At 48.6% G+C, this 21,338-nt stretch overlaps 1 protein-coding gene across 3 annotated transcripts in view; it reads right to left on the bottom strand.

The window, feature by feature from the left end:
* Positions 1–12,040: 12,040 nt before the first annotated feature.
* ST3GAL5 (ST3 beta-galactoside alpha-2,3-sialyltransferase 5) overlaps positions 12,041–21,338 on the bottom strand; it is a 49,056-nt gene continuing 39,758 nt past the window's right edge. For 2 of the 3 annotated variants that reach the window (XR_010378832.1, XR_010378834.1), the window contains exon 8: positions 12,041–18,508. The gene's annotated coding sequence lies outside the window, so the exon portion shown is untranslated. The remainder of the gene's footprint in view (positions 18,509–21,338) is intronic. The other variant, XR_010378833.1, reaches the window with a different exon arrangement.

The raw sequence follows: 21,338 nt of genomic DNA, 5'->3' as shown, positions 1-21,338 counted from the left end.
CCAAGTGGAAAAAACATTTACGATTAGGATGCACTTTTTGATGACAGCTACATAAAAAAAGATCTCTGTATATAGAAACTCTTGCAGTGAATCAGTCCAAGTGAAAAGGGGGGAGGATTATGGATAATTTCTCCCTGCTATAGGAGACAGGCCAGTGTGGGAAGAGAAGGCACTGGTGAATTCCCAGGAGAGGAGAAGCTGTTGGAATCAACACTTGGCCTACAACACCCTCCTCTGGGCCTTGGCAGACATCACTAATCAATCGCTTCAGTGATTCCTCCTAAGCCAAGACTCAGCCTTAGAGCCCTTCTCAACCCAGGGGTCTGGGGGCCACTAGTCATAGATCAGAGCTGACGGGCAAGAGTAAACCCACTCTCCCATCCTGGCTCAGGCCGTGCGGCCAGCACCAGCCCCACGGAGGCCTCTCTTGCTGGGTCAGTGATGTGCTCCCTGGCGGCCTCCTGGCTGCACTGGGGCTGCCGTCCAGTTGGCTGCTCCCCCCCAGAAGTGCTCTGGCTGAGGTTCCTGGGGTCTTTTCAACTTGCACTGGCTCCCATCACTGACACTGAGCATCACTTTCTGGAATCTCTTTTCCTTCTGTTCCCTACGGCTCATTGGAGCTGGGAACCCTGTCCTCAACCTGGATACTCAGACTGAGATTTTGCCCAGACCCTGGCGCATCTCCTTGGGCACCACCTGTCAGCGTCTCCCACCTTTGGCCTGACTCTCTGTTCTGATTTCTGCTCTCCTGTCTTGCCCCCAGCCCCCTACCCCGTGGTCTCGGCTGTGATTCCGTGCCCTGGCACAATGCACACTGGCACAACCTGCCTGTCTAACCAGACCCCGGCCCCACCCTTCCTGCCTGGCTTGCACTTGGCTTGCCTCAAAGCTGATGGACGCACCAGCAAGACTCATCTCAGGACACTCAGGAATTCCTCACTGTCATCCTTTTTCCAGACCAGCTTGGGGACGTGGGTTGATTGGAAAGGACAGGGAGAAATATTGTTTATGTCTTTTTTTATGATACAGAAAAATGACAGCAATGTATGCAAAAAATTGCCTGTAATTCAGCCACCTGGAGATAACCACACTTATTGTTTTGGCGAACATCCCTCCAGCCACCTCTCAGCCTCCACACCCATTCAGATCTGCGTATATAAATTGTCTTCAATGGGATCATGCTGTTATTCAGCTGGCATTTTTCACTCATCCATATGTCATGGAGCATTTTAAAGGATGTCCCTGATGAGAAACATGTTTCCCTTTCCTAGAATGTAAATTATATTCTTCAGGGTTCTTTTTTTTTTTTTTTTCCACCCAGCAAATCTGCATGTTTCCTTCCTTGGAGGCAGGAAATTTACTCATGTCCCATTCCTCTCCCACAGTAATAGACCACTGATTTTTAGTTGGGTGCCCAGCCACAACAACAAAGGTGCCATATCCCAGTTCTCTTTGGGCTGTGTGTGCTCATGTGACTGAGTTCTAACCGATGGCGGGTGGCAAGCAAAAGAGGTCTATGTACAACTTTTTAAATGTGTCCTGTGTTGGTTTCACGTGTGCTCACAAATTCTCTGATACTCCTTTTATTAGAGTGAAGCCTAATTTCTCTCCCCTTAAGTGTACACTGTACTTAGTGACTTGCTTCTCTTTTTTTTCTGATTCTTTTTATTGAATGAAAGATTCTTTAAATTCTGTAGTACTTTACAATTTTCCAAAGTTTCACACACATGATTTCACATGATCTCATAATAACCCTTTTTTCCCCTACCCCCATATTGTCCTTCCCCCTGCCCTCTGCTAACCACTAGTTTGTTCTCTATGTCTGTGAGTCTGCTTCTTTTTTGTTATATCCACTAGATTGTTGTATTTTTTTACATACAACATACAAGTGATCCACACACAGGTGATATCATACAGTATTTGTCTCTCTGTGTCTGACTAATTTCACTTAGCGTAATGCCCTCCAAGTCCATCTGTGTTGCTGCAAATGGCAAAATATTGTTCTTTTTATGGCTGAGTAGTATTCCACTGTGTGTATGTGAGTATGTGTGTGTATATATATCTTCTTTATCTATTCATCTGTTGATGGACACTTGGATTGCCTCCATACCTTAGCAATTGTAAATAATGCTGCTGTGAACATTAGGGTGCATGTGTCTTTGTAAATTGATGACTTGCTTCTAATGAATAGAACATAGCAGAAGGCATCCTGTGTTACGTGCAAGATGAGCACAGAAGAGGCAGTTGGCTTCCTCTTGGCCCTCTCTTGTAATGAGCACAATGGGGAAGCCAATTGCCATGTCATGAGGACAATCAAGAAGCCCTATGGAGGAGACTGTCATGCTAAGTGAAATAAGCCAGAGAAAAAATATCATACGATATCACTCATATGTGGAATCTAAAAAAACCAAAAAAACAAAAACGACACAAGTGAACTTATTTACAAAACAGAAACAGACTCACAGACATAGAGAACAAACTTACGGTTACTGAGGAGGGTAGGGGAAGGGATGGGAGGGGATAAACTGGGAATTCGAGATTTGCGAATACTAACTACTAACCAATCTATGTATGTTCCTATGTGACTGAAGTATGATGCTGTACACCAGAAATTGACACAACATTGTAAACTGACTATACTTCAATAAAAATATATTTTATAAATAAATAAATAGTCACTGAATAAAAAAAGAACAAATAAATACAGTAACTCCCCACTTCTCCTCCCCCAGCCCCTGGTGACCCTAAATTCTGTCTCCTTGGCTTTGCTGATTTAGGTACCTCAGATATGTGGGCTCGTACGTTATTCATCCTTTGTGTCTGGCTTCTGTCCCTTAGCTGAATGTCTTCAAGGTTCATCCACACTGTTGCCCGTGTCAGAGTCTCATTCCTCCTTAAGGCTGAGGGTCAAGTTTTTAATCAACAGATTTTCATCAAGGATCGACATTGCCAATACATTCTGCCAAATCCCTGCTGACATTTATTAAATCTGGGATCAGCTTTTCTTTTTCTTCCACCTTTGCTTTCCTCATCCTCTACGTGGCGTCTGACATCTGGTAGTTCAAGGTGTTTCATTTTGCTCTCCCAGATGAGAAGAGGGCCCTCAGGCTGGAGGTCTGTGCTGGGAACAGATGCCCAGTGAAGTGGCACCAGTAGAACCCACGAGAAACCTCTCTCTTTGGTGACGGCTCAGGGACCCTGTTACATGCTGCTCCCTCCCGTGTTCTGTAAGCCTGGCTAACAACACATTTTGGTTTTTTCAACGTGGTGTCATGTGTCTTCTTGGACTTGACCCAAACCCCGTGGTGTAGGCTAGGTGTCATAACCCCTTTCCACTCCGAGGAAACTCAGGTCCAGCAAGGGGATGGGTCTTGCCTCTTGCCTCCCCAGGAGGTCAATGGCATAGCGGAGACTGGATGAGGGCACTCAAGTCCAGGAATTCTTCTATTGGCTCCTGTGGCGTCCTGAAGGCAGCAAAGTCTCCAGGCTTGTCCTTCTTCCTCCTGCCTTGATGGGGCTGCATGGAGTGCTAGGGTTCCGAGCACATGGAGAAATGGAGAAGAATGAACACCAGCCCTTTCCATGCCTCAGCTTGCGGCAAACACAACTTTCATGCTGTCATTAGGGCTGAGTCTGGCGCCCCCAAGAGGCAAGGGTAGGAAGGTGGCAAAAGGGACTGTGTCACCTCCTGGGGACTCAGGGCTAACGCCATGGGCTGGGGAGCCTTCTCCCTACCTGGGCAGCCTTCCTACCAGAAGTGCCAGTGAATGCAGTCTGTTTTGAGAATAAATGTTTCATGCACACGGTTCAAATATGATGTGATACAAAGAGAATGCAGTGAAAAATTTCTCCTTACTCCTGTCACCAGCACCCAGTTCCTTCCTTAGAGGCATCAATACTTTCCACTTTCATATATCTTTTCTGAGAAAGGTTATGTATACATGCAAGTACATATATGTACATACGTATCATTCATATATACGTATGTAAGGGGGGTGCGCGCGCACACACACATATATATATTCTTGCTTCTTGCTTTTTCACAAATAATAGCATATTATACATACTGCTCTGTGCCTTGCTCTCCTCCCCACCCCTACAATATGTAATAGTAATAGCAATAAACACTTATCAAGTGCTTACCACGTACTGGGTACTGTTCTAAGAACTTGATCTCTGTTAATTGTCTTAATTCATTTAATCCTCACACTAACCCCAGGAGGTAACATTATTATTTTTTCAACCCGACTTATAATGAAGACCATGCATATTAAAACAACCCTGAGACAGTATTTTTCATTCATCTTGCTGTTACAGATCAAAAAGCTTGCTAGCACACCATGTGGGGAAGGGTGTGGGGAAATCGACCGTCCACAGATTGTTGGCAGGCAACTTGGTGATACCATTCAAAATTATAAAGGCACATAACTCTGGCCCCGCAATTCCACTCACAGAAACTTCCCCTGCAGGTATAATTCACAAAGGCTGAATGACTTGGGCACAAATTATTCATGTAGCCTTGCTGTTAACAGCAAAAGTTTGGAATCAACTTAAACGCACATCAGTAGGGACTGGCTAAACCATTATGCATGTTGCCCTTCATTTGTTGGAATATCAGGCTCTGATTTTAAATCCAGCAAACTCTTTATGCACAGAGGTGGGATGCTGTCCAGGATGGAGAGTGTCTTAGTCCGTTGCGGCTGGTACAAGATACCGCAAACTGGGTAGATTATGAACAACAGAAGTTTACTTCTCACAGCTCTTGAGGCTGAGAAGTTCAAGATCAAGAAGCAGGCGGATTCGCGGTCTGTTGAGAGCCTGCTTCCTGGCTCCTAGATGGCCGCCTTTTCCCTGTGTTCCCGCAAGGCAGAAGGGACTAGAGCGCTCTCTGGGGCTCTTCTATAAAGTCACTAATCCCATTCACGAGGACGCCACTCTCATGATCTAATCACCCCACAAAGGCCCCACCTCTGAATACCATCGCATTGGGGATTAGGTTTGAACAATTAAATTTGGGGCACAAACGTTCCGTCTATAGCAGAGGCAGTGCAACATAATGGTTGAGAATCCGGACTCCAGCCAGGCTCCCTAGGTCTTCATTCTGGCTCTGCTTCTGCTCAGCTGTGCAAACTTAGACTGTTACTTGACCTCTCTATACCTCTGGTCTTCTAATCTGAAAAGTGGGGCTTGTAGTAACACCTCGTGATACCCACAGCCAATCCAAAGACAGGTGAGAAATGAGTGCTTATGATTATATGCCACGGGGATTTTGCAGGTGTTTGTTACACAGCATGATTGAGTTCATAGCTAACTTATATAAGCACATAGTAGGTGCTCAAGAGATACTGCTTAATAGGAAATTGAGCAAGTCCTTTCCTTATAATGGGAAACTTCACAGGTTACCTGAAGAGTGGCTACGTATTGGGCCCAAAGAGAAAGCTCAGAGTTAATATCCAAAGAATAACCAAACCACTGGGGTTTTATTTATTCAACGGGCTGTGTTTTGAATGCTAGCTCTTCTGGAAGCTAAAGCCCATAATAATAGAATAAGTGGCGGCCCCTGTCCACAGAACGCACAATCTCTGGAAGGAAAGATTCACAAACAAGGTGAAGTGCACTTACTGAAACAAAGGTGGGGACAAAGACTGCAAAGGAGGGACTAAGCACATCAGCCCATGGTGGATGTGGGGCGACAGGGATGGCTTAGAAGGGATGGGGCCCGGGGAGGGAGGGAGGGATTTAGAGCTGCAAAGGTAAGCTGATTTGGGGTGGGAGGGGCCTTGAGGGTTTGGGAAGGGAATCTAAATGTCATTCTTAGGGTCTGAGAGAAGCTGATAGGATTTGAGGATAGAGGAGGGCCATGTTTAGATCTGTGCTTTGGGGAGATAATTCCGGATTTGATGTGAAAGGTGCAAAAATCTTCTGCTGCAGAGCCCAGGAAATCTTACCTCCTGCTGCAGGTCAGAATAGATCAGGGGACAACTTCTGGTGACAAAACTGATCTGGGAGCCATCTGACCCCAGGTAAGGAAAGGGGAGACACACAGGAGTTGATAACCAGAAAAAGTCCTTTCTTCCAACTCCCCTGCTTGGAACTGTACCAGTTTTTCTCATAACAAAAAGAGGTGGTGGCTACAACATTGCTGTCCTAGCCAACAACTCTGAGATTTCTTTTGGGCCTTTCCCCACGGTTGGTCCAACTCTAGGTGTCATACCCACATTCAAGAGAAAACAGAGACACAAAGATGAAAAGAGAAGGGCCACACCAGCTGAATCTGTCCCCTTTTATCAGGAAAGCAGAAACTCTACTTCACACACACACACACACACTGCAGACCATCTTACGATGGTCCAATCCTGGATGTACTGAGAATGGAGGAATCGGCTCTCCATGCTTGGTTTAGACCAGCACCAATCATGTACTTGGTGCTCAGTGCTTTTCGAGCTCAAACAAACTGAGTTTGTCAACAAGGAAGAAGGAGAAACAAACATGGTAGGCAAAAGCAGTGTCTGCAGCAGGGACCCAGGCAGGTCCCAGGCAGAGCCTAGAAGGGTAATTTGTTTTGTTTGTGTTTCATTTTTCTGAAATGAAGCCCCTGGTGACAGGGCAAGAATTCTGAAATTCCATCTTCTGGACTTGACACTGAAGTCCACTGTGTGTCCCCCCTTCTACTCCAGGCACTTGCCTCAGTGGGTCCTAGTCTGTCCCTGTGTCCCTCAGAGGGGCCCTTAGAAGTAGACCCAGCCCCTGTGTTGGGGGAGTGATTAGCGCTAAGCAGAGAAGGGAGGTCCCCCTGGGTCCTTTGACACAAGCACGGTTGTTGAATACCCTGTGGGTCTTTTCCAAGCTGAGTTGGTACAGGGGGTCTGGGGGCAGCTCTTGCTTGGAGTCTGGTGTTCCAGCAGCAGAGAATAATAGCAGCCATATGCTTTAGGGGCCATGTTGTCCATATAACACTATAGTTGGTCTCCTCTCCTGGCAAGTACGTGGTCTACCTACCCTGGAGTGAAAGGCTCTGGATTCTTCCAAAGTCCAGCTTGGTGGCTGTATCAGTCAGGATAGGCTGAGTCATGCTGTGGTAACAAGTAGCCTTAAAAGCATAATGCCTTAAAGACAAAGTTAATTTCTTGTTCATTCTAAATGTCCATCATGAGTCCACTGGGGCTCGGTTCCATTTCTCCCAACTCTGGGATGCAGGCTGATGGATGACCACCATTTTGAACTTGCTGATTGCCAAGACAGAGGGAAGGAAAAGATCTGGAGGGTCACGAAATTGCATTTAAATGCCCCAATTTGGGAGAGACTCACATAATTTCTACTCACCACTCACCAGTCACCTGGCCCCACCCAACCACACGGGGCCCCACGGTGTGATCCTGCCATGTGCCCAGAGGAGAGAGTGGGATGGGTTGAGTGAGCAGCCCTCAGCATGGCCATAGTAAGTTGGGGAAAGTCATCTAATCTCTCATCTACGTCATGTAAACGTGGGGCTCCTAAGACAGGAACCGGGTATGGTCAAAACGGCTCTTATCATCCTTTCAGCCGTTGGTTACTGACAGGCCAAAAATGAACCTCAACTTAACCACACAATGTATACAAAGACTAACTCTAGATGGCTCATAGACTTCAGTGGTCTTAACCACAAAACTGTGAAACTTGGAAAAGCATAAGAGAAAATCTTTGGGATGTAAACCTAAGCAGGAAAAATAGATAAACAGGGCCTCATTCAAATGAAAAGGTTTTCTTGGCCAAAGTCTGTGTTAAGAGCCTCAAAGGCAAATTGCACAAAGCTGCGTATGTGATAAAACTTCAAAGAGCTACACACACAAGTAAGTGTGAGCCTGTTTGGTAAAAGCTGAGTACGTGCTGAAGATCGTAGCAATGTGGGTTTCCTGGTTTTGATATCATACGATGTAATGTAAGATGTTGCCACTGGGGGAGGCTGGAGGAAGGGGGCCAGGGACCTCCAGGTGTATTTCTTTGCACATTCCCGTGAATCTATAATTATTTCAAAATAAGACTTTAAAAAAATCTCCTAGCAGGGAAGGTATAGCTGGGTGGTAGAGCACGTGCTTAGCATGTACGGGGTCCTGGGGTCAATCCCCTGTACCTCCACTAAGAGAAAGAAAGAAACTTAATAACCTCCCCCCCAAAACCACAAAAGCCTCTTCAGCCAGCCATAAAGAAGTGTGCTGTAGGGCCACACTGTCCGTGTATTTAAACACGAAAGTCACTCTTTCATCTGCAAGATGCTCCCATCACGATGCCTCCGGGATCAGACCCGCGCCTGCCATTGTGTGGAACGCCGGGAGAGCCGCCTGCATCACTGCCATGGCAGCTTCTCTCTCACTCTGTCCCTTACTTTTGTGGTTTGCACTGGTCCCCAGCTTTCTGTCTGAAACCCCTTGGGGCCAGGAAGTTTTTAAGGCTTTTATTTTTTGAGGGGTGTTAGAAAAGTAATATAGTGCTATGGTGTTTATTCTCTGACCCCCTCCCCACCAGCTGGGGCCAGGGCAGCCCCCATCATCAAACTCATTAATATTAATGTTCACTAATGCATCGTATGAATATTTGCAGGAAATGGGATAAACACGGGCTAAAATTGTCGTGTCAGTTCAAGTTGCTGAGTGAGATCTGTTCAGATCAGGTGCAGCCCCGGATGTGACACATGTGCACAGGGGCACACACGTTCGGCCGAGCTCTTGTGTCTGGGAGCTGCAGAGCAGTGATTGTGTGTGCGGAGCCCTGGGCACACCACACAGGCCACTGTGCTCAGGTGTGAGTGACCCCCGGAAGGCCCGGGGCCAGTCCCCCGAGTGTGGAGGGTCCTGGAGTGTCTCTTCCTGGACCTGAAACACACCCGTCCCCTGACCGACTGGTTGTGCAGGGGACAGCCCCTGGAAGAGGAGCTCAGGCCTCCCCAACCTCAGAGAGCACCTTGCCTGCTGCCTGGGCTGCTCACAATCTCCTTAGAGGCTGGAGCTGGGGCCGGGGTCGGAGCTGGCTGGGGTCTGAGATGGAGCCCACCGGTCCCTTTTACAGATGAGGGGACTGAAGCTCAGAGAGGGTGAGTGAGTTGGGAAGGCTCACACAGCTAGTCAGAAGGGGACTGGGTGATTTCAGACAGGGGCGTGGGGAGGAGCTGGGGGCAAGTTTAAAGGGGGCACTAGACGAGCCTCCCACCCCATCCCCTCATGCAGACCTCAGAAAAGATGCCTGGACCCGCCCCCCAGCCCTAGGGCCGGCCGCCCCCGCCCCAGGACACGTGGGAGGTTTCCAGCGCGCCCTTCTGCCCTCCAGGCCAGGGGGAGAAGCGGGTCACACAGTCCGGCCCTGCCTCCCCACTCAGGGCACCCAGGCTGGGGGCGGGGGTTGCTGGGCCGAGGCTGGGCGGCCTGGATGTCGGCAGAGGCGTGGGTCCCCTCCTGCCTCCCAGGGCCCCCCACAGGCGCCCCATCGCTGTGTGGGCTGCTTTGACTCCGCGCCGGGAGCCCAGCTTAGGCAAACCACGCCGCACTGGACGCCATTCAAACTTTTACAGGCCCTCAAATTGGAGCTGGAGCCGGAGAGGAAATACTAAAATCCTGTGTACACAACTTCTGTCTGCGCGCGCCGGGGGCTCCAGGAGAATCAGGCGCGGCGGCGAGGGACACATTTGTGCTGTTTTAAGGGCTCCACGCCTCCCCCCCCCCCTCTGCTTTTAACAGGCAGCACTGATGTGTTGCCTAAAACCGCGACTCCTGGGCGTGGGTCTGGGGAGGGGTCTGCAGAGCCGGCGAGCTTGGGATGGGGGTGGGGAACTGAACTTCTCTCCCACCTCCACATCCAGGCACACAGAGCTGGGTTCAGAATCCCCAGGATCCATGAACCACAGAGTGCACGGCCCAGGCGCCTTTCTCTGGCAGAAGGATGCAACCGGAGGAGATGGTTTAGAGGTGCTTAGAGTCAGGCAGGCCCGGGTAGGGGACTGTTGGGTGAGGGGGCGTTGGGGGGTTGGGGGGCTGGAGGAACCCGGCTCACCACTTTGCAGCTCTGTGCCTGTGGGCAAGGGCCTCCCTTTCCCCATCTGTAAAATGGGTACGTTAGTGGTAAGATAATGGTACCTCAGAGGTTTGCCTTGAAGATTAAAGAGATGATGTAGAGAGGGAAACAGCTCAGAGCCTGGCACATCCTGCGTGCTCACCAGACGGTAGCCATTGTTATTATTTATGGGAAATAATGGTAACACCACCATTATGAGCCTGGCACACGTTAAGTGCTGCGTACGATTTAATTCATTTCATCGTATTTGAGGTGAGAAACTAGAACACCAAGGAACTGAATGACTTACCCGAGGTCACACAGATGGTGACTGGCTGGGTTGGGATTTGCACCCAGGCAGTTGGCTTCAGTCTTAGGTGCTCTGCTGCCAGTCTGAATGGCTGGCCAGCTGTGTGTGCCATGGCGTCCTCAGCTCCCCATACTTGGCCCCTGCCCACCTTCCCGGTTTTGTCCCAGCCGAGTGCCCCTGAGCCGCCAGGCATCTCCCTGGATCTGAACCGGTGCTCCCTCTCCCACCTCTCGGCCTGGCTCAGCCCCTCTCTTAGCACAAAGCTCCATTCGCTGGTCATCTTTGCTTTACGTCCTTCAGGGCCACCCCCCCCCCCCTCCTGGAGACACTCACTCCTTCCCTGAGCTGCCCTGACACTCCCCTCCCCCCACCTTCAGGTCTCCCATCCCCTTGGCCTTGGGCCACCGTGATCGGGGGGGGGGGGATGTGTTCATCTCCCTTATTCTGGTCCCTCATCAAGACCCTTGTAGGTTTAACCGGCTCACATGCAGAGCTGGGTCTCCCTTTTGGGGGAACTGAATTTTCACTGATAGCAAATCTGGGCTGATTGGTGACATCATGCTGGTGACCTGTGCGAGGGAGGCAGGAGAGGGGCCCGAGCCAGCTTCCTTTAAGGAAATGGGGGACCAGGTGGGCACCTGCCCCATGTTCCTGACATCTGCTGCCAGCCCAGGAAACAGCCAGGACAGTGAAGAGTGTGGCCTGCATCCCGCTGCCCACCTCTGCCTCTGCTTTCCCCATAGTTGTCCTGTCCTCAGGGCCTCCCAGGAGCCCTGCTCAGTCTCAGGTAGGCACAGACACCCCCCCAGGGCTCTGAGCTCCTTCTGGCTGGGCTGCCCCAAGCAAGCGGCCTGCAAAGGCATCTATTCTCCAGGCCTGTCTGTGCTCCACGTGACACCAGCCTGCCCTGGAGCCAAGCCAGCCTGTACCTGCACAGTGCATCCTCCAGAGCCCCCCTGGGCCGCAACAGCCCCATCCTGCCCCCTCCAAACAGCCCACCCCTCCAGTGGCCACACTCAAGACCCAGCAGTGTTGTGGAAATCATATGGCTTTTGGAATCTGGAGTCTGCATTTCAGGGCCAGCCCTGCAGTTTCGTGAGGTCTTGGGCAAGTCACTTAACTGTCTCCATGTAGGTGACAGTCTCTATTTCATTTCCCTGAGATTAAGAGGTGTGAGAGGACCTGGCGCACCGTGGGAGTTGGAGTGTTGGTGTGTTTAAGTGGACACACAGTGGGGGTGACATGGACCCTCCAGATACTCTGGGAGCTGTCCCGGTCTCAGCTGTAAGATTGCTCCACTGAAAAGAGAGTGGATGCTGGACGCCACATCCTGCTCCTGCAGCCCTGGGAACCAGTGGTCTTGAGCCGCTGGTCCCTTCCAGCAGGCTGAGGCAGGAACAGCCTGCACGGTGTGACAGCGCCCTCTGCTGGCCAGGCAGCGGTGGCACTGGCTGCGCCTTGGGACAGGGCAAGGGAGACCCGAGTACCCACGGGCGGCACCTCACAGCCCTAGCCTGGGCAGGGGAGCCAGGCCCCGGCCCGGGAGGGACTCTGGTAGGTGGGAAGCCCACTCCCACTTTACAAATGAGAAAGCGAAGGATTGGAGAAGTGAAGTAGGTAAGGATGCCCGAGCCAGGCCCACCCTGCAGGGCTCTTCCTCCTACTGCAGATAGGAGCATTTTATGCAAATATAACAGAACTCAGGCACGCTAGAAATAGCGTCCTTCTTTATTTCATTACGAACAAGTCAGATGGGACCCCACCTTGCCAGGGCCGCAGGAAAAGTCACTGTTACTTGCTCTTGGAGGCGGGAGGGGGCGCTTCTTCCCTTGGCCCCTGCAAGGATGCAGAAGCCTAACATGATTCCAGAAAAGGGGGCAGGGTGTGGAGGGACGGCAGACCTTCAGTGTGTCGGGACCACCGTGAGAGCTTCAGTGTCTAAGCCTCAGGGAGGCCCTGGGCTTCCTTGCCAAGACCGGCAGCCCTCGGGCCTGGTCTGTGCCTGTGTGCTCCCCTGACGCCCCCCACGGCCCAGCCCTGCCACCTGAAGTCCCGTCCCTTCCCTGGTGGGCACAGCTACTCCAGGCCACCCAGTTCTCCCCAAAGCACCTCTTTTCCTCTCCCCAAACCCCCAGCCCCGTCCCCTTGCATTGCTCAGGGTCCTGAAAATAAAAGCAAGAAAGGTAGGTTGAATCAGAGGAGGAAAATCGATCAAGAACAAGTGGTAAATGATAATCTCAGGAAAAGTTCCTGCAGCTCCAACTCCGCCTGGCAGCCACTTGTGCCTGTGGGAAAATGCTGCGTCCTTGGAGTGACCTTCGCGCTGCAGCTGAAGCCAACAAGACGTGGCTCTGACAGGGAGCAGGTTGGCTGAATCCAACTGAAGACACCTGGGGGAAAGGGGTGGGTCATGAGGAACGGAACAGGTCAACTCATGTTCCAACTAAACTGATAAAAGTTAAAAACAGGTTATGGAAAACTGGGTAAGGGGATAAATGCCCAGGGAGCCTGGATGACAAAGCTGATCCTACCTGAGAGGAACGGACTTGAGGTCCCTGCTGTCATCTCGGTATACGAAGGACCTGGCGGGTCCAACTGTGGCCCTCTGGACTCAGCAGCTCCCAGATCCACAGCAGTGTTTTTAAGTTCTGACCACAAAACATCCACAGCTGGGCTGTAAGCTGCCAGCCTAGTGTCACCTATTCCCTGAGGGTGGCGCTCTTGGGCTGCTGGAGATGGTGCCTCAGCTTCTTCAAGAACTGTCTTCCAACTTGGGAGAGTTTAGTTTTAAACATGAAGATGATAAAACAAATTCAGCCCTAGGGATCAAACTTCCCTAGGGATCATGTTAAGTTTAGGAGTAGCCTGTGTGTAGCTGTTTCTTAAAAATACTGTAATAAGTGGGGAGGGCATAGCTCAGTGGTAGAGTGTATGCTTAGCATGCACGAGGTCCTGGGTTCAATCCCTAGTACCTCCATTAAAAATAAATAAATGAAAAGAAAGAAACCTAATTACCCCCCCCCCAAAAAAAACTGAAATAAAAAAATAAATAAAATGCTGTAATAGTTAAGAGCATCTAACACATTAAAGACGGACAGTTTAGCCTGATGCATTTTAAATATGTCATAGAATTTAGAACTGGGATTTTAAGCTGGAAGAGAAAAGAAAATTTGACTCCATTTTTGTGAATATTATGAGATTTTAAAGAAAACGAGGGCTTCACTATATTAATACATTTTATTTCCTAGGCTTATAAGAGTTTATTACTTGGAGATATTTTGCTTGTTGGAGCCGTAGGTTTGCTTGGTTGGGCAACTGAAGTGCTTACAAAGGAAATGTAATTTATAAAAGCAGTTCAAAGTGTTTAGGGAAATTTAATTAATTAGGTTTGCAGACGATTTTCTTTTTACTTCTTTTTTTTTTTTTTTTTAGATTTTTTTTGGGGGGAGGGAGTGGAGAGGTAATTAGGTTTAGTTATTTGTTTATTAATGGAGGTACTGGGGATTGAACCCAGGACCTCGTGCATGCCAAGCACACACTCTACCCCTGCAAATGCCCTTCCCCTTGCAAATGATTTTTAAAAGGAGCTTAGGGTATTCAAGTGGAGTTAACAGATCATTAATCAAAGAAAACTGAATGTCAAAAATTCTTATCTTGCCATATTTATAAGCAGAATAAAAAGATTTGTAAACTGAGCATAACAGCTTAAGGATAACTAGGTTATTTCTATTTTAATGAAAGGAGCATTCATTTTAAATCTAAGTGATTGTAAATAGTCTTTTCTGGACTGCCTTCAGCTGTTAAAAAAAAAAAAAACAGTTTGCAGTGACCGCTATGAAGCGAATAGCTAACACTGATGTAGTGCTTTACGCGATGATCTCATTCACTCTTCCATCACAGACGAGCCCCTGGGAGGTCAGGAACTCGCTCCAGACCACACACCTAGGAGGCAGCGCGCGCCCGAATTCAGCTGGCTCTCCCATTCCAGAAACCGCACTGGTGGCCGCCGTGCTGGGTACTCTTTGGGGCCTGCGTGCCCATGGTCAGCAGTGAGGTCCCTGCAGAAAGGCTCACTCTTCCCAAACTTCTACCGGTGAATGTGACCTTGTTAGCACCCCCACCTGCCCGGCCGCTTTGATGCTCAGCAGAAACAGGAAAGGGACTTCTGAGTGGCCTGACCAGAACCCCAGAGGACCACTTGGGAACTCCCACATACTTGTGCCCTGCAAACACAGAGCTTCTGGTACTAGCCACGGCCTGGTGACCAGTTCCAGGCATGAACCACGGGAGCCTTGCGGTACTTTTGCCCGTGCTGTCTGCATCGCTCCTTTTCCCTCGCTGTCTTTCCCCTAGTGATGTACACAAGAAATGTCAGTGGGGTTTAACATTCCAGTATCATTTCTAGGTCACAGAAAATGCAGGCGGGACTTGGTGACTGGACTAGAAGACGGATTAACATCACCCAGAGATGGAGGCAGTGACCAGAGGGACTTGGGGTCTAATGTTTTGTGGAGAGCGTGAGTGGCGCTTGCATCCTGCGAGGCGGCAGCAGGGGGCGCCGTGATCGCTGTCACTCGGAAGTTTACACACGGCTTGTAGGGATGCTGAGGGGAAAGGGGTGGGCTGGGCTGGGTCACGTCCTTTGTCTCCCACTTGCTTGTCTACACCGTCCTCTCCACTGCGGGGTTTGGAAATCAGAAAACCGTATTCCCTGATTCTCTTTCCTTTCTACCTGTTAGGTTCTGCCGATGAGAGGCAGTGGTGGGAGACTGGAAGGGGGAGATGGGGAAAGCCTTTTTGGGGGTGGGGGCTTCTGCAAGCAGCTCTCCCAGTAGCAGCAGTAGCAGTGGTGGCAGTAGTGACAGCAGCAGCTGGGGAGTGGGGGCTCCCGGTGACACGCTGCCCTTTTGCTTCTTGCAGGTACAAATCTGGAGGTAGCCTGAATTTCCACTCTCGTTCCTACAGCAGTTCCAACCCCTTTATCACTAAGGCTCTGTGTTCAATCCCCTCTGTTTAAAATGTTTATGGTGCTTTCCATTTTGCCGATGGGACTGACACAGATCTCATTCTCTCATTTGCTTCTTGGGCTCAGCTCTTTGATTTTAAGCTAAATTCATCTTGTAGCTTCTCCCCCAGGTCTGTCGCCTCTTGCTGCTGCACAGTGTTTCGTGGGCTGTGCATCAACTGCACTGTACCTACCTCCTCCTCCAGGGTGGACACCCAGATTGCCACCTGACATGCTGTGAAAAATATCCTTATACATGGTCCCCTTTTAAAACCTGTGTGAGAATTTCTCTGCAGTAGAAATATATACCCATGACTGAAACTGCTTTGTCATAGATCGTAGGTATGTCCACACTGCATCTGACGAAGTATTATAAGATTGTGTTCCCGAATAGCCACACATCCCCCAAAATATATGTTAATGCTACATATAATATTCTGTAATTGGATTTCTCCCACTTTAAGTCAGAAAAAATTCAAATAGTTCCAACTGGGGAAAGATTTTTTTAAATTTAAGGTGCAAATTATAATCAACTCCTACTGAAACAACTGAAACAGTATTTAGGGTCCAGCTTCTGGAAGGAGACTGCAAATCCCAGCTTGGGCATGCAGACTTTGGGGCAGTTGCTTAAACTCCCAGTGCCTCAGTTTACCCAGCTGTAAAATGCAGATAATAATATTACCTACCTCATTAGGAGGTTATGAGAATTAGGTGAGATAAGGTAATAAAGTACTCAGAATACTGATATTGGCTATTATTGTTGGACATTTAGGTAATTTCCAATTTTTTGGCTGTTTCTCAACAATGCTGCAATGAAGTTCAATATTCTTTTATTATTATCATTATTATCGCAAAAATCATATAGAATTAAATTTACCATTAAAGTTTGGGATTCTCAGACTGTCTGACTGCTGCACTGGCGCTCTGGCAGCAGATACCAGCTTGGGTCTAGCAACATTTTGGCTTGGGATAGCTGGATCTCTTTAGAGTCACAGATCTCTCCCCGCTGCCTGCCCACTGCTACAAGATCAAGGTCAGTAGCTGGTTGTACCCTTCCTGTGGTTCCCCAATTTCTGCAGGGCCTTCCTGAGCTCTGGGGTGGATGAGACAGAGTCCCAGTCTCTGGTCAGGCAGTGGAACATCTATACATCATGCATGGCATGAAGGGATAGCATTGATTCAAATCCCGAAGCTCTGGCGTCTGTGTGATCTTGTGCAAGAACTGTCACCTCTCTCAACCTCTGTTGCTTCGTCTGTAAAATGAATCCTGACCTTGAAGCCCATCAGTTGGGTGGCTTGGGTAAGTCATCTTTCCCTCGGGGCCTTAGTTTTCCCATCTGTGTAGTGGGGTATCATCACCTTTCTAGTTTTATCGTAAGGTTTAGGGATAATGTTTGCAAAGTGCCTGGCACAGGGCCTGGAGAAGATTGGTGACCGGTAGACAGTTTTGAGACTGAAGATTCTGTCTGCTTGGCTCTGTAAAGCACTGAAATGCTCTGGATATTCTGACTGGCTGCCGTCCAACCTGCACATTGAAAATAAGGCGCCCTCAGCCCTCCCTCATGCTTATGCTCCTCTGGTCTCTCTGAGTTTCTAAACTCTCCTTCTGGATGCCCTACGGGAATGCCAGGCTGCCTTCTGTCCCTGGTCCTGGGGCCACAGACTCAGGACCCCGTCCAAATCCCTTCCTTCTGCTCCACTGCAGACCTGGGTATGGGAATAAAGAGACAGTATCAAAGTGTAACCCACGGGGCGAGTAATCTCCCAGGAGGAGTACGGGGCGGGTGGTGAGAAGGGGAAAGAAAAGGGATCAAAGGCCGGGGGTTGGGAGGAGCAAGGCGGCCTGAGAAGTGGTCAGAGATAGTGCAGAAAGGAGGAAAGTGCCCTAGCGGCTGAGGACGCCTGGCCTGCAGAGCGGTGGGTCCCACACGGGCTGCTTTGGGGCCGGTGCCCTGAGGGCTGTGCACACACTGCATGGACACTAGGTGGCGCCGTGGCCCATTCTAACAGCCACTCCTTTTCTCCCCGCGGCTTCTTTATTAAAGAGACATGAATGTGCGCTGGGGCCCCGCCAGTGCCCTGTTTATTAACAGATGTGAACCCCAGAGAGGGATACCCAAAGCATACAGGGCTACCACAGCCGAGGCAGGGCTACCTCCTTGCCCACCAGGTCCCGCCCTCCAGCACCGCCCACTTTTCAGTCTTGCCCGCGGTGAAATCACCTTCCTTGGTTTCCCCATCCTTTTTGTCCCCGGTTCCCCCGCCACCCGCATTCTCCTTCCACCTGCAGCCACAAAGATGTGTTTCAGTATGCGTTGAATCAAGTCACTCTCCCGTTAACACCTCCTTAGTGGCTCCAAATGACTCTTTCCCCGTACGTTCATTTTAGCCTGGCCCGCGGGGATTCACCCTGAGCCTATCTGAACTTGCCTTTTGGGTTTGCTCTGATAAAGTTTGTCGTTCTGAATGTATCACCTCCACCCACCTGTTTGCTCCGATTCCCTGCTCCTCCCCGAGCCTCTAACCACCTCTTTGGTCTCAGGCTGACGTCCCTGACCTCCCCTTCATGCCATGCTCCATGCTCTGTGCTCTAACGCCTGCATTGTCTTGTTCACGCCTTTCTTACCTTTCCCCCTCCTAGGCTGAGCTCCAGGGCAGTAGGGCAGGGTCCGTTTTGTTTGCAGCCTGTCCATTAGGGTTCAGAAGTCTTTCAGGACTAAGGGAAGGGGTGGGCAGTCTCAGTTCCAATTACGCTGTCCAGTTAGCAGGTCAAATATCCTGATTTTGACTTTGAACAGTATAATCATCATACTCATTGCTTTACAGACTTATTCCCAGTGACCTATTTTGTGTTTTTTTAAAAAGTGTTTATACCGAGACATTTGGAGTAACTTTCAGAAGGGGTTCTCCTGACCGCTTGCATCTCAGCATGCAGCTGCTTCAGAGTCTCTCCAGAATTTTCCCCAGACCTCTGTCCATAAAGAGCCAGTCCTGATTTTCTTCCCCTCTCGGCTCATCCGACCCCCTGCTCACATCCTGTATTGAACATTGATTTAGCTTCTCTCGTCAGGACGTTGGCACAATTGGGCTGATGATTGAGGAGATTCTGGCCTGGAGCAGGGAGCCAGATTCAAAAACGACAGCCTTGTTTCTGTGTCAGATGCCAAAACTTCCTGCAGAAACAAAGGACTATTCAATTTCTAGAATTCAATTTTGAATACCCCTGAAAAAAATGTAACAGCATTTTAAATATCATTTAACATTGAGATATGAAATAGGAGAAATGCTTACTTAGATCATTTTTCATTTCTTTAAGCCTTTTTGAAGTCTCTGTGTCAGTAAACAGTAGAGGACCTCCTTGGCATAACAACCTTGTGTGTAAGCAGCCCTCCCACTGGCCTCTGCACTGGGGAAATCCCAAACCTCTGTTAATACCCACTGATGCAGCTTTGTTGCAAGAGAGAAAAGAGAAGGAAACACTCTGAAGTGTTGGTCCTACAAACCAACAGCTCAACGTCGCTGTGCCCACAGTGATGCATGGCGGGGCACCTGTCCACCCCTCAGCTTTGTGGGGGCCCCCATGCTGTTGTCGTTGTCTGGCTCAAGCGTCTGTTGGCCCCCAGCTCTGGGAGAGCTCTGACCAGGCCAGAACAAAGGCCAGGCTGAGTCTGCCCTGCTCCAAACGCAGCCCCACATTCTCCAAAACTCGGAACTGTGATTGTTTTATTTTTAAACACCCTAAAATATACCAGCTCCTAGAATATGGAAGTGAGACTGACGGTGAGGGGCCCTTCTGCCTACCCCATCCTGCGGCTCTGCCTAACCATTCTGGCAGACCAGGCTGTTCTGAACATCATTTGTTTAAATGTTGAAAACAGTTGATGCTCTGCCCATGGTTCTGGACAGATGCTCTTGGCTGTATCTTAGTACTCAGCAGGGCTGTTCTAGAGATACTGCCCTGTGGCTCCTGGCACCAGCTCCTCTCCTGCTCTGCCAGCATGGTACATGTGAACCCTGATGCTCGACAGCGAAGCAAGAGTTCGACCAAATGGTTCCTCATTCCTGGTCCGGCTCCCAGGTGATGAGTGGCTGTGTTGGGAGAGTAGGAGAGGTTAGTAAGAGGACAGAGGGTCTGTCCCTCTAACGTCTCAGCTCACCCCCTGGGATCACAGTGCACGCTGCGTTCTTAAATTCAGGTCAAGTTTGAAGAAAAAAGGGACAGAGATGAGCCACAGGCAAAAGACGGGGAGGAAAAGGCCACTGCGGTGACAGTCCACTCAACCTTTCATTTTAGGACAAGACTCTTGGTTTACACTAGAATCTACAGTTTCCCTTGTTTGGAGTGTGTTTGTGTGTACATGTATTTTGAATCTCACTCACTTTTCATGCTGAATATCACCCTAGAAGAGGAAGCAGCTCCAGAACCAAACCTCCGAGTCAGAAGCTGTTTTGTCCACTGTCATTTTAAAGACAGGGCTGTCCCGTTCAAAATGATGGGATCTTTAGTATTACCATCTTTAAAAAAATAATCTTTCTCAAGTAAACAATGTATAGACAAAAAAAAAAAAATGAAAAGAAAAGAAAAGCAGAGCAATGTGTAGATAAAATAGAGATATATTATCTTGGTTTCCAACTTCCATATAATAAACTCCCTGAGACTGCCTTAAATACAGAACATAGAGCCTTTGAGGCAGGAGCCCCCTGTAGCAGTCTGAAACCCCGACTTATGCCATAATATCCCCTGGCAGGTCTTTGAAAAGATAAGGGACACAGATAAGTGTCTATTTTAGAACTTCAGCAATAAGTTGGTTTTCCATAATGTATGGATATGTCTACAGTCATTGAACAGACTCGATAAGCTTTTGACACATCCTTTATCATTTAAATCACTAAGACAATTATATATAGAAAAAATGACTTTTCATTTCTTGCTTTAGTTACCTGTATTCCCTTCCTTAGCATAAAAGAGTCCCTTAACCCAGCCTCTACACCCAAGAGTTCTCCATTATATTCAATCTTAAACCATCCGCTGCCCATCTTTAAACTCCATCAAAGATAGCAAATAAAATCAAACGTATTTATGGAATGCCTACAGTTGGCAAGGTCTTCTTATGCGTGCTATAGATGGAATAAAGTGTTTAAAATTCTATCACTTAGAGAGTTTATAACTTAATTACAGATGTGCTCTCAAATTCTCATTGCTTTTGGACTAATAGCCCAAAAACAGTCCCACCCCGAATGAGTCAGCCTGATAGGGCATCTTGATATGTTATGAGTAACAAAGTGAAATTACTTTTGAGTTTGACTGTTGTTCTTTTTTTAAAAATTTTTTTGTTGTTGAGGGGGAGGAAGTTAGGTGTATTTTATATATTTATTTTTAATGGAGGTGCTGGGGATTGAACCCAGGACCCTGTGCATGGCAGGTATGTACTCCAGCACTGAGCTCTACCCTCCCCGCTGACTACTGTCCTTAATCAGGCTTAACTAGCCCTCACTGCGCACTCTCTGTCCTTACTCATCTATCACCGTCTGGTAACTTGGCGCAGTCTTTCATATCAAGGACCTAATCAACATTTTAAATAAATTCATTGTCTTTAACATCATTTTTCTTGAAACTAATTTTCTTTGATAAGTCAAAAAAAAAAAAAAAAGCCAGATAACTGAGAACAGGGTGGAAATATATTGCTCCTTTAGAAGTTAGAAATTTTCAGTAAAAAGTACTGCTGCTATGACAGATCTACCGAATAGTCGGTTTCTGAATGTTTACATTTTCTGAAAATTCACCGTTACCATTTCCAGCTACACAAAAGTTGTAATGGCATCGTCTGCCCAGTCGTGGATGGCTGCCTGACACCAGAGCAGACCTTGACATCTGACTCCTTCCAGACAGAAGGAAATGTCTAAACTTGTTGTTCTTTCTATGTATTTTATTGACACAGCTCATTGGGGAAAGCCGCTTTTAAAAAAACACAACTGAATTTCCTAGCACGTCATTTACTCTTG

This window comes from Camelus dromedarius, chromosome 33, assembly GCF_036321535.1.
Source record: "Camelus dromedarius isolate mCamDro1 chromosome 33, mCamDro1.pat, whole genome shotgun sequence".
Classification (NCBI taxonomy): Eukaryota; Metazoa; Chordata; class Mammalia; order Artiodactyla; family Camelidae; genus Camelus; species Camelus dromedarius.
This window is presented reverse-complemented; position numbering and strand designations above follow the sequence as displayed.